The sequence below is a fragment of the Stenella coeruleoalba genome (genome assembly GCF_951394435.1).
Source record: "Stenella coeruleoalba genome assembly, chromosome: 18".
NCBI lineage: Eukaryota > Metazoa > Chordata > Mammalia > Artiodactyla > Delphinidae > Stenella > Stenella coeruleoalba.
Genome location: NC_137164.1, coordinates 3,173,965 through 3,186,266, shown reverse-complemented (window position 1 = coordinate 3,186,266; position 12,302 = coordinate 3,173,965). Strand labels below are relative to the sequence as shown.

General features: G+C 41.9%; 1 protein-coding gene across 2 annotated transcripts in view; it reads left to right on the top strand.

The window, feature by feature from the left end:
- AMER2 (APC membrane recruitment protein 2) overlaps nucleotides 1–10,407 on the top strand; it is a 75,587-nt gene extending 65,180 nt beyond the window's left edge. For both annotated transcript variants that reach the window (XM_079903425.1, XM_079903424.1), the window contains one exon: nucleotides 10,218–10,407. The gene's annotated coding sequence lies outside the window, so the exon portion shown is untranslated. The remainder of the gene's footprint in view (nucleotides 1–10,217) is intronic.
- Nucleotides 10,408–12,302: the final 1,895 nt, after the last annotated feature.

Genomic DNA, 12,302 nt, shown 5'->3' with positions numbered 1-12,302 from the left:
AGGGCTCGAACCCATAACCCCTGCATCGGCAGGCGGATTCTTAACCACTGCGCCACCAGGGAAGTCCCATGCCTACGGATTCTGTTTTTAATAAATTCCATTGGAAGCTGCTTAATGGTTTCTCCTGCTTACTGACTTCCTGCCCCTTGAAAGCACATCTGTGTCCACTCCTCAAATGCTGTGAATACTGCATGAGGTAGAAAGCCCATGATACCTGTATTATGCTGTCAAAGTACCTCCATCTTTCTTTGGTCTAAATGCACTAATCTAGGTGCACTCTGTCTATTTAGGCAGGCGTATTCTGGGGAGTCATGGCTGGACCTTCTGAATTGCCCTCGATCGAAGCCCCAGATTTCTCGTTCCTTCGGCCAGGAGAGCTCATCACCCAACAGATACAATCCCTTTCTGATATACACAGTTTCTTGCCTTTTGCAGGAGAATGCTTGTCTCAAAAGCTGTGTAACCTTCTCCTTGAAGTGACAGCCATCGTATTTATATGTACATACGTTTAAAAGGCTAAGCAATAATTCTTGAAAATATTCTGTCTCATGGCAAATCCTGGTGAAGCAGAAGCACTGACAGGTCCTTAGCAAAGTATGTTCTGAGCCTTTTTTTCAGGGTCTGTCTCCTTTAGGTTGACTGTTAGGTGGTATTTGGTCCCCACTTCCCTTTGGTTGGAAATAAAAGCCAAGGGACAGGACAGGTAGCTCATCACTTTTTTAATCCAAGGTGCTTAACCACGTGACTCCTCCCAAATTATTTACAATAAAAATGATATGTTATTATAATGGCCATTAGCCCAGTAGTAGATCCCAAATGTGTCTGGATTTTCATCTAGCCCCGGGTGTTTTGTGTCAACATACATACGTGTATGGGCCCGAGAAGAGTGGCTCATTATAGAGGTTTGTGTGCAGTTCTGTGTATGTCTGAATGGGCGTGTGATCTCGGAAAGGAGTCCCTGTTTATTTAGAAGCTTCTTCTTTTCGAATGTCTTAGACTTGACGTATTCTAAAGGCTAATGTTAAATGTTAACTGGCTAGTGTCAACTTAAGTCTAATGATAAAATCAGACTTGACTGTAAGTTTCTGATCGAATTGCAGGCCTATCTTTCCCAAGGCAGGCCTGTCCCCTCCGTGGACTTTGGTCTCCTTGGAGCAGCCTAATTACTTCCCATCGCCCATCAATTGCATTGCCCAGAAAGCCCTGGTAGCTTTGCCTTTTGCCGTTAGGTGTGATGCCCCAGGCAGGGATTCCCCAGCGAGCTCTTGGAAAAGAGGACAGTTTTGCTTACCATTCAATGACCCAGTTTTCCCAGCGGTGGTAGCAGCCACGGACAGCCCAGGGGAAACTAAAAACTGAAACTGAAGTTTGTCAGGTGCAGCCTCCGGCCGTGGGGGAAGAAATGAAATTATCCTTTCGGGGCTGCCTTTTCTTCCCTTGCCCTCAACTTTCAGGCCATGCCGTTTCCAAACACCTCCGACATCCCAAAGGACATATTTTATGGGAAGATTGTAGTGGAGAAGATGAGTATTTTTTCTTTCAACATTTTAACAGATTAGAAGCTTGTTGGTTTAAGGGTCTCTTGATGTCTCTGCCCCTTTGAGTGATAAATGTAGCGTGCTGTGATGACGTGACCGCAGCCCGTATCGCTCACTTCGTGCTTTCTTTTCTCTCCAGTTCAAGGAACGTGTTCCTAGTTGCCGAGCAGCTTTGTTCTTGGAGTGACTCTGGGGCCAAAGATTCTGTCTCTGACTCCTCTTTCTCTTAGGGGATTGGAATGCTCCAGGAGATGGGGGGAGAGAGAATGGAAATACACCTGTTTCCTAGCTGCCCATCACCCCCTGGGAGAGAACTAATGACATGGCCATTTCTAGATGTAACAAGGAGCTGGGAAGGACAGCCTTGGGAAGGGCAGCTACTTTCCAGAGACAACTCTACTCCACGGAAGGGAGAGGATGGTGAGGTTTGGCGAAGAGCCATCTGCCTTTGCACAAATTCCCTCAGCCTGTAACATCTAGTCTCCTCTTTAGCATCTAGCAAAATCCTGCTCACCTTAAAGGCTCGGCTTCAGTGCCATCTCATTCACCAGGTCCTCCAAAGCTCTCACTGTTGGAATTAATTGTCCTTCTCCCGTATACTTGGCTCGTGCCCCGTTACGGTCCAGGAAGCTTCTTGTTTCCCTGTCTGCCTTCCCAACTGTAGAGGGTGGGTCCTTAAGACCAAGGACCAGAAGCTATCTCTTCCTGTGCCCCCCATGTCACCTAAAATTGCACTGCACGCTCAAATCAACGTTTCCTCAGTTATCCTGAGAAATATTATCAGAACTGACGCACTTGAGCTTTAAGTATATAACCTTCCTCAGGAAGTATGATACCAGCCAATCGATAGGCACTTGTTAACTACTGACTACGCCAAACCCAATTTCTGTATTTAGGATGCTTATAACCTAAAAGAGATGTAAACTATAAGCCCATTTGAAAAAAAAAAGAAGAAAATATTTAAACTCTTGAGGTACTGCTTTCAAAACCATCAGCAGACTGGTATTTAACAACCTGGAAACTGGGGAGGTCTCAGGGTTGAAGCACTGCTGTGTACACGGTATGTACATCAAACAGTATCTGTCAGTGAATAAATAACACAACCCAAATCCTTTTTTATGTTTTTTGCAATATAAATGTTCTGATTTCATGAGTTTTAAAAATCCTTTAAGTGTAACTGCACCATATATAAAGTATATATAACCATAATGAAGTCTCTATAACTTACCTATATATTGAATCCAAAAGTTGAAATCTATAAACAGCATTTATATCATTATGATATATATATATATGCTATATGTAAATGTTTGTGTACATATGCACACATTGTATTTACATGGTGATTCTCTATATATAGCTTATTGCAAAGTAATATATGATTACGTATAATGCAACATTATAACCTTTGTTCATCTCGAAGGAAAACGCTCATATGAGCTGTCCTTTTATACATTTCACCATTAGTGATGGAACATTAGTTAATATAAAGTAAATGTCTCTGTTAATTAATAACCAATAAAGTAACTAGAGATGTGATAACTTATACTGGGAAGAGCGGCAGGAATGGTGGGAAGTGGTAAATAAAACATTCTCATCTATCGTAGCAGGAAATCAATAGTTCCATTGTAAGGCTGATAAAACAATAAATAACCGTGTATAATTATTATTAGAGAAAACCAACTGCTAGAAACACTAAAATCAAAAGGTTAAACATCTGATAAGAAGTCAATATCCAAAACGTATGAGCAGCTCCTACAAATCAGTGCAAAAAAACAAATAAGATGATTAAAAAGTGGGCAAAGGACCTGAATAGACCTTTCACCAAAGAAGATGTACAAATGGCTAACATGTATATGAAAAGATGCTCCACATCACTAATCACTAGGGAAACGTAAATCAAAACCACAGTGAAATATCACCTCACACCTGTCAGAATAGCTATTATCAAAAAGACGAGAACGAGAGGGCTTCCCTGGTGGCGCAGTGGTTGAGAGTCCGCCTGCCGATGCAGGGGACACGGGTTCGTGCCCCGGTCTGGGAGGATCCCGCATGCCGCGGAGCAGCTGGGCCCGTGAGCCATGGCTGGACGCCTGTGCTCCGCAACGGGAGAGGCCACAGCAGTGAGAGGCCCGCGTACCGCAAAAAAAAAAAAAAAAAAAAGAAAAACGAGAACGAGGGCTTCCCTGGTGGCTCAGTGGTTGAGAGTCCGCCTGCCGATGCAGGGGACACGTGTTCGAGCCCTAGTCCGGGAAGATCCCACATGCCGCAGAGCAACTAAGCCTGTGCGCCACAACTACTGAGCCTGCGAGCCACAACTACTGAGCCCGTGTGCCACAACTACTGAAGCCCGCGCGCCTAGAGCCCGTGCTCCACAGCAAGGGACGCCACCGCAATGAGAAGCCCAGTCACCACAACGAAGAGTAGCCCCCGCTCGCTGCAACTAGAGAAAGCCCACGCGGAGCAACGAAGACCCAACGCAGCCATAAATAAATAAATAATTAATTAATTAATTTTAAAAAAAAGAAAAGAATTACCACTTGACCCAGCAACTCCACTCCTGGGTATTTATCCAAAGGAATTGAAGTCAGGATCTCAAAGAGATACCACATTACTGTGTTCACTGCAGCAATATTCACAGTAGCCAAGAGGTAGAAGCAAACTAAATGTCCGTCACTGGATGAATGGATAAAGAAAATGTGGTATACACATACACGGAACATTATTCAACCTTAAACAAGAAGGCAATGCTGCCATCTGAGACAACGTGGATGGACCCAGAGGGCATCACACTAAGTGAAATAAGCCAGACAGGGAAGGACAAATACTGCGTGATCCCACTTTTACGAGGAATCTGTAATAGTCAAACTGATGGAACCAGAGAGTAGAATCGTTGGCACCAGCGGCAGGGGTGGGGGACATGCCCGTGACAGGTTACAAAGTTTCATTTGTACAAGAAGGGTAACTTGGAGATCTCTGTACAACTAGAGCCCCTGGTTACAACACTCATTGTGCACTAATTTGGTAAGAGGCAGTCGTTATGTTAAGTGCTCTTACTGCAAAAGGAAAAAAAACCTTTTAATGAAAGTAAATGAATAAAGGAGGCAGAAGGAAACTTCAGGAGGTGATGGGTAAGTCATGGCCTTGGTTGTGATAGTTTCAGGGATGTAATACTTATCCCCCAACTCATCAAGTTGCATACATTGAATGTGTACAGCTTTTTGTGTGTCCATCGCACCTCAGTAAAGTGGTCTTGAAAAAAAGTGGTTTAACGTGATTACCTTGGGACTTCCCTGGGGGTCCAGTGGTTAAGACTTGGCCTTCCGGTGCAGGCGGTGAGGGTTTGAGCCCTGGTCGGGGAGCTAAGATCCCACAAGCCTCGTGGCCAAAAAACCAAAACATAAAATAGAAGCAATATTGTAACAAATTCAATAAAGACTTTAAAAATGGTCCACACCAAAAAGATCTTTAAAAAAATAAAATAAAGTGATTACCTTTGTTATCAGGACAAGGCATGCCCCCTATTCAACTAGACTTTAAAAATTACGTGTGTATTTATCTTTGATTAGTTATCTTTAAAAAAACATAAAATTTAAAATTAATTCTTACGATTTTTAAAAATGTTCCTGAATTTATAATAGCTATTTTTCATTACATAGTTATGTATTCTCTTCATTTATGAATATTAAAAATAAACTTTATCATGTAAAGATCTGAAATTTTGGTTGAAAAAAGTGATTTTCATTTTGGAAAGATATTGGGGGATACAAAAATCATAGTTCAGAAAAAGTAGAGAAAGGCCAGTAAAATTAGTAATTTTCTGAGGATAGCTTTCAGACCCCAAATTTAATATATCTAGGAAAAAATAGATCAAATGAAAAATTTTCTTTTTCCTTCCTACTTTATTAATATACACATTATGTGGGTTTTTAAATGTTTTAATTTGTATATATATAATGCATTCTGCTTTATATATAATATAAATGTATAACTATATAGTAAATATATGACAAATATGTAATGTTAATAATAAAATATATATGTGTTCTCTTGGAGTCAGACTGGGAATTCACATGTTAAGTATGAGTTTTATACTCCAAAATACACAACCTTGATCTTGGGACTTAATGTTGCTAGGTATCTAAGTAACTGACAATCTGAAATAAATCTGTTAAGAAAACCCTTTTAAAAAGGTCCAGTCCTGCAACGAGGATCAATTAGGAGGATCTGTTCTTGTTACAAAGAATCCATTACAGAGCTTCTTTAAATAATGGTCTTCACGAATATAAAATTCAATTAAAGTTTTAAAAATTAGATTTATACACAGCTTTTTAGGAACACATCATTTGAAGAATGTAGTCTTGGAAGAAGCAAGTGCTAAGCAGGGTGTGATTAAGATGTGTGATGAATTTTCTGCCTCATTAACAAATGCAAAATGCTCTTTTCTTTCAAAGAAAGGCTGCATAGTAAAGCCATTTCAATGTGTAAATGGATAGGAAAGCAGATTCACAAAGATGTGAATACAGACTGGCTTTTATTCCCTAGACATGCTGCTCACGGACTATTCACGTGAGTGGAGACCTATGATTCAATCTGTTAACTTCGTTTTCAGATTTTCCAGACGTTTGGAGGATTGTAATCCCATGCCCAGGGACACTAAGGCATTTGAAACAAGGCTAGACTAGGCATCAGAAGGTCATTTCTGCTGGGCAACTAGTCGGTCCATTGTATTTTGGTTTATAGAAAACCTGACAGTGGTTGGCAAATGTTGATTTCTGAGGAAAATTTTTGTCTGGTAGGAAAAGGAACTGAATATATCAAAGCGATATATTCCTTCCAAGATGCTCCTGAGTCGTTGCTGGTGTATTGTATGGCTTCATCAGAGCTCTCAGTCACCATGGTTTCCAAAATAAAAGGAAAAATAGATTCGCACGTCTAAATCCTACACTTTCCCTCTCCCTTTTGTGGAGTTTTCTGTTCAGTTCATGATTTTCACCAGTGACAGATTTGAATGCTCCTCTGCTGGAGAGCCCACGATCTGTAGAAAACATCTCCTCCTAGATGTTTTTATAGATAAAACTTATGGTAGTCTTATGTACAAATAAGGCTGAATGAAGTAAGTTCTTATGCAAAAAAAGAAAAAAAAGGAAAAAAGGAGAAGTATCACTCATGGGCTGTCAGGCTAAACTAAAGACCTATCATTTTTGGCAATGGTGTTGAATCATATGGTGGGGTTGAAAATATTGCAGCTGCATCTATTAAGCTGTTCAAAGAGAGAAGTACAACAGTGCTACGAAAATCAGTGCACGTGGGGACCCCATGACAAGAATGGAGAGGGGATCATACCTAGGGCGGTTCTCCTGCCTCTGAGTCCTGAGTCTGGGTCAGAGCTGAGGAATAAATGTCCTAATCTCATCTCATTAGCCAAACTGGAAACAAGGGCTACAGACCTGCTCTTGTTCGTTCTCTCTGGATGAGGACAGAAAATGTTCACGGTACAGCATGGGCCCCAGGGGGTGTGAAGAACCCATTCTAAGTTAAGGAGTAATTCTTAGGTAACATACTAACCTCCATCATTCTGGGGTTCTGTTTTTAAGATTAATATGTCTTTACATTTTGAAAATTTTGCATAGAGGATATAGTTACAGGGTTCAACCTCTCTAAATATAAATGATGCAAGCCACCCTCCCATCTCTGTTCCTCATCCACCCAGCCTTACCTTTGTCCCTCAGATAACCAGTGTGACTAGTTTCTTGCCTGTCCTTTCAGAGTATTCTTTTTTTTTAAATTTAGTTTATTGAAGTATAGTTGATTTACAATGTTGTGTTAGTTTCAGGTATACAGCAAGGTGATTCATATATATATATGTATATATTCTTTTCCATTATGGTTTATTACAGGATATTGAATATAGTTCCCTATTCTATTCAGTAGGACCTGTCATTCAGAGTATTCTTGTTTACGTACAAGCAAATCTATATATTCTTACTTTCCTCGCCTTTTTTGTTCATATAAATAGTAATGCACTACGCGCCCTCCTCAGAACCTTGCTTTTTTCAATTAACATTTCCAATGAACATCCTGCCATATCAGTACACGGAGGGCATTCTCCGTGTTTGTTCAGGCTGCAAAGTATTGCATTCTGTAGATACATGTTAATTTATTCCATCATTTCTTCATTGTTAGATATTTGGATTGTTTTGGGATTTTGTTTTTGTTTTTTGCTATTAACAACATGCTGAGATGGAATGTTTATAATTTTGCACTTGTGCAAATATGTCTGCAGAATAAATACCCAGGGATTGCATAGCTGGATCAGAGAGTAAATGCATTTGGAATTCTAATAGCCATTGTCAACAGTCCTCTGTAGAGCGCCACCAGTTTACTCCTAAGAGCCTTGTATAGAGGAACCTGTCTGTTCACAGGCTCACCAGGAATCCTTTATCATGTTTCTAAGTTTTCCTTCCTGATAAGTGGACAGTAATTTCTCAGCATTGTTTTAATTTGCATTTCTTTTATCATGAGAAAAGTTGAGCATTTTCTCATGTGTAAAACTCTTGTTTTTATTTTCCTGCTAACTGCTTTTCTGGTCATTTTTCTACTGGGTTGTTGGTCTTTTTCTTATGGATCTCTGGGAACATGTTATTTTATTCCCACTTCCTCTTTAAACATTACTTCTAGTTAAAAAAAATTTTTTTTTGTAATATAGTATTAAACAATTTTTGTCATGACTTCTGGGTTTTAAGTTACAATTAGAAAGACTTACCACTCCACAGTTATAGCAAATTCTCTCACATTTATTTCTAATACTTTTATGACTCCATTTTTACATTTAAATCTGTGATTCATTTGGATTTTTTCCTGATATATGTTAAAATGTTCAGCTGCATTTGTTTCCCAGAATGCTGCCTGTTGTCCCCAAACCATTTATTAAATAGTTCTTTTCCCCACTGATTTGAGATGCAATGTTTATTGTAATTTTTCGTAGGTATTTGTGTATATTTCTGGGCTTTTGTTTAATTACATAGGTCTCTCTATTGACGTGTCAGTACGATAGGTTTCTTTAATTTAATTAATTAATTAATTAATTTATGTCTGCGTTGGGTCTTCGTTGCCGCGCGCGGGCTTTCTCTAGTTGCGGCGAGCAGGGGCTACTCTTCGTTGCGATGCGCAGGCTTCTCATTGCAGTGGCTTCTCTTGTTGCGTGGCACGGGCTCTAGGCGTGCGGGCTTCAGTAGTTGCAGCACTCAGGCTCAGTAGTTGTGGCTCGCGGGCTTAGTTGCTCCGCGGCATGTGGGATCTTCCCGGACCAGGGCTCGAACCCGTGTCCCCTGCCTCGGCAGGCGGATTCTTAACCACTGCGCCACCACGGAAGCCTGGTACTATAGGCTTTTTTTAAAAAAATAGTGATAACGATTTTATGTTTTAATATTTACCCTTCTTTTTCAGAGTTTCCCTAGTGATTCTTGTTTGTTTGTTTTCCAACATGAATGGTAAAACTGGTTTAATTAAAAAATGAAACAACAACAGTAATAGCAACACAACAATAAAAGTACCTGTTGGCATTTAACTTAGAAATTAACCAAGGAGGAACTGACGTCTTTATGATGTTGAGGCTTCCCGTTCAAGTACATGGATGTCTTTCCATTTAAGTCTTCTTCTGTAGATTTTGAAATGTTCTTTACATAATTCCTGCAATTTCCGGTTTGTTAATTTTGATGTATTTTTCCTTTTTTGTTGCTGTTGCGATTGGGCTCTGTATCAGTAAGGGCTCTGATAAGTAAAGAAACGACATCATTTAAGTTAGGCAACCTGGGGCGATAAAGAAGAGAAAGGAGGGCTTCCCTGGTGGCGCAGTGGTTGAGAGTCCGCCTGCCGATGCAGGGGACACGGGTTCGTGCCCCGGTCCGGGAAGATCCCACATGCCGCGGAGCGGCTGGGCCCGTGAGCCATGGCCGCTGAGCCTGCGCGTCTGGAGCCTGTGCTCCGCAACGGGAGAGGCCACAACAGTGAGAGGCCCGCGTACTGCAAAAAAAAACAAAACAAAAAAGAAAACAAAAAAAACAAAAAACCTGCAGAAAGGGATAAGACATTGACATATGAGTGACTGAAAAACAAGGCAGCTGGACTAACAGGGGTTTAACTGAAGGCATTAAGGGAAATGTAGACGTCTTTTCTGTCTTGTGATCTTGTATTTTCACGTCGTTCAGGTTAGCGTATTTTTTATCCTGCGATTTTTATGGCCATGTAAGTGCAAATGGGGCTTATCTTAAGAGGAATTTTACAGAAAAAAAAATAACAGACAAGTGGTATTTTTAAAAATTCAATTAGTTTGTTCATCCCGTGTACAAATTTGTTCTTCAAAGAAATATGATTTGGCTTCCCTATTGCCCGTGTGTGTGTGTGTGTGTGTGTGTGTGTGTGTGTGTGTGTGTGTGTGTGTTGTTAGTTTACACCGGCTAATCAGAGGCTCCTTCCTGAAAGGGTGTCAGTGGCCAGGAGACGTGAAGGGAGTGAGATGAGCCAGGCTGCTCTGTGGGGAGAGGTCCAGAGGAGAGCCAGCAAGTGTGTGAGGCCAGAGACGCACAGTTTAATGGACCGAAAGCATTAACATTGCTGGTTAAATGGCATAAATCCATGTATTCAACTTTGTATTTTCATTGCTTTGTCTTTATTCAGGCCATAAACACTTCTTAACTCAACATGCCTCCTTCTGCGCTCATGAAATAGAAAGATGTGACAGCAGACTTCTAACGCGATGTGTCAGTTTCCAAAAGGAAGCTGGTGATGTGTCCACGGGCCCAGCAGGAAAATCCTCTTCAGCAGCACGCCCGCTGAGCAAGGGTCTAAAGGTAACTGTCAAAGCATGTGGGGAAAGCCTTCCAGAGCTTTCTCCTGTCAGGACAGCCCAGGAGCCTTCAGCGTCTGTGAGCTGAAATCACAAACTTCAGAGCAGTTATTCGTTTTTCAAATGTGAAATCAGTCGATGTCAAGTCGGCTGGAGATGACCCTGGGGTTTTCCTCTCTGGCTTGTCACTGATACGTTTTCTCTCCACTCAAATCTCTTAAAAGAAAATACCTGTGTCCTTTTAGGATCACTTAGCTGCCAGGGATGACATCCTTGCCTTATAGGTTCTGGGCGAGGGGTTTAGTATTTATGAAAGGATCTAAGTGACCTCAGCCTCAGCAAACCGAAAAAACAGATGGACGGACAGACACATACACACACACGCAGACGATCAGATCGTGACAGCAGACCTAGAGTGCTGGGTTCTCAACATTTACAATTTAAGTGGATTTCAAAAGAAAATAAGATCAGTTCTGCAGTGCATGTCCCTAAACCGTTTGTTAGGTTGGCATGAAGAGTGGAGTAACTTGAGGGCATAATCTGAACTTTTTTGTCACGCGTCCACAATTGAAAGATTCTTCCATTTCAGGTCCAAGGCCAAGAAAGAAATAATAAACCTTACATTTAAAAAGTCAAGCGTCTAAAGAGACTTCCATAAAGGAGCCGGATAAAAAGATAAAGGTTATTTACATGGAAAAGGGGAAGACCGAAAAGACAGACTATCGAAACCAAAAACCTGGGGTGCAGGGACAGGCGAGCTCCTGCAGGGGCTCGTGTTTGATTAGGGAGGCATTTCTCCTCGCTGCGCCCATGGTACCGGCTCAGATGTTCACACCTGCCTTCCAGCGGTAGGGTCGGTTTCCCAGTCTCTCTGCCATCAGTCTGTGAATTCCTGGAGAGTGGGAGCACATTGCTTTGCTTCCGCTGCGCCGGGCCCAGAGCCTAGCACAGGGTTTGTGCGGAATCAGTGCGTATTGAGCAAATGAATGAAGGCTGGATGGGGGGCCAACAGTGCTGACTGAGGGTGTGCTCTGGTGCAAGCTAACATCCTCTCAAGGTCAGCCAAAAACAGTGCCCGTGTAGACGGTGACTGTAAAGTAGATGTAACTCGTTCTTCCCAAGAACATGCGCGGGCTAAAATTAGACACCGTTCAGAAAGCGTTTAAATAAGCTAATGGATGATGCATTATTTGAAGGAAGCTAGGAACAGAAAAGATAATACATGTCACTCGGATATGTGTATCCAGGGAGGTGAACAAAGGTGATGGTGCCGGGTATGCTGAAGGTGCTCGGTAAGAGCCTTGCCACCTTCCTTTGTGGCCGAGGGCAAACAGCCTGCGTCAGTTGGAGGCCGTCCCCAACCGTCTCCTCTGACTTACTCTCTCCCCAAGTTCCTTGAACCTGCCTGACCCTCCCTTGCCCGGGCTGAACCCTGTGACATCAATTCCTGTGCAACCAACAGCAGTGCTTGTTTTGCTGCCAAGATGGGAGTTCTGACCTAAGACCACCGACCACACCACCAGCCCCTCTTGGGGGATGCTGGTCACTGAATCGTATTAGCCAGAACCTCTCTGCCTTGATTACAGGCCCCTTTGAATCTGGTGCCCTCACCTCTCCTCACTCTTGGGGGTCCCCATTCCCACCCTGGCCATCTCCCCACCTGCCTCTGCCGTGCTCTTGTCCAATCCCTCGCTGTCTCCAATGCCTTTCCGCCCTTGGGTCATCCAGGAGATCTTTCAGGAAGAAATCTATTCCTCAGCCTCCTCTCAAACTTACAAATGCATTTTATCCCCAAATTCCAACTTACAAATCAAGAAAAAGCCGTTATTCATATTACAATTGAATTCTTAGCTTTATAAAACCGTGTTTTACAGAATTCTTCAAATTGTGTCTTCTTTTGATCAGAAATTGCCCTT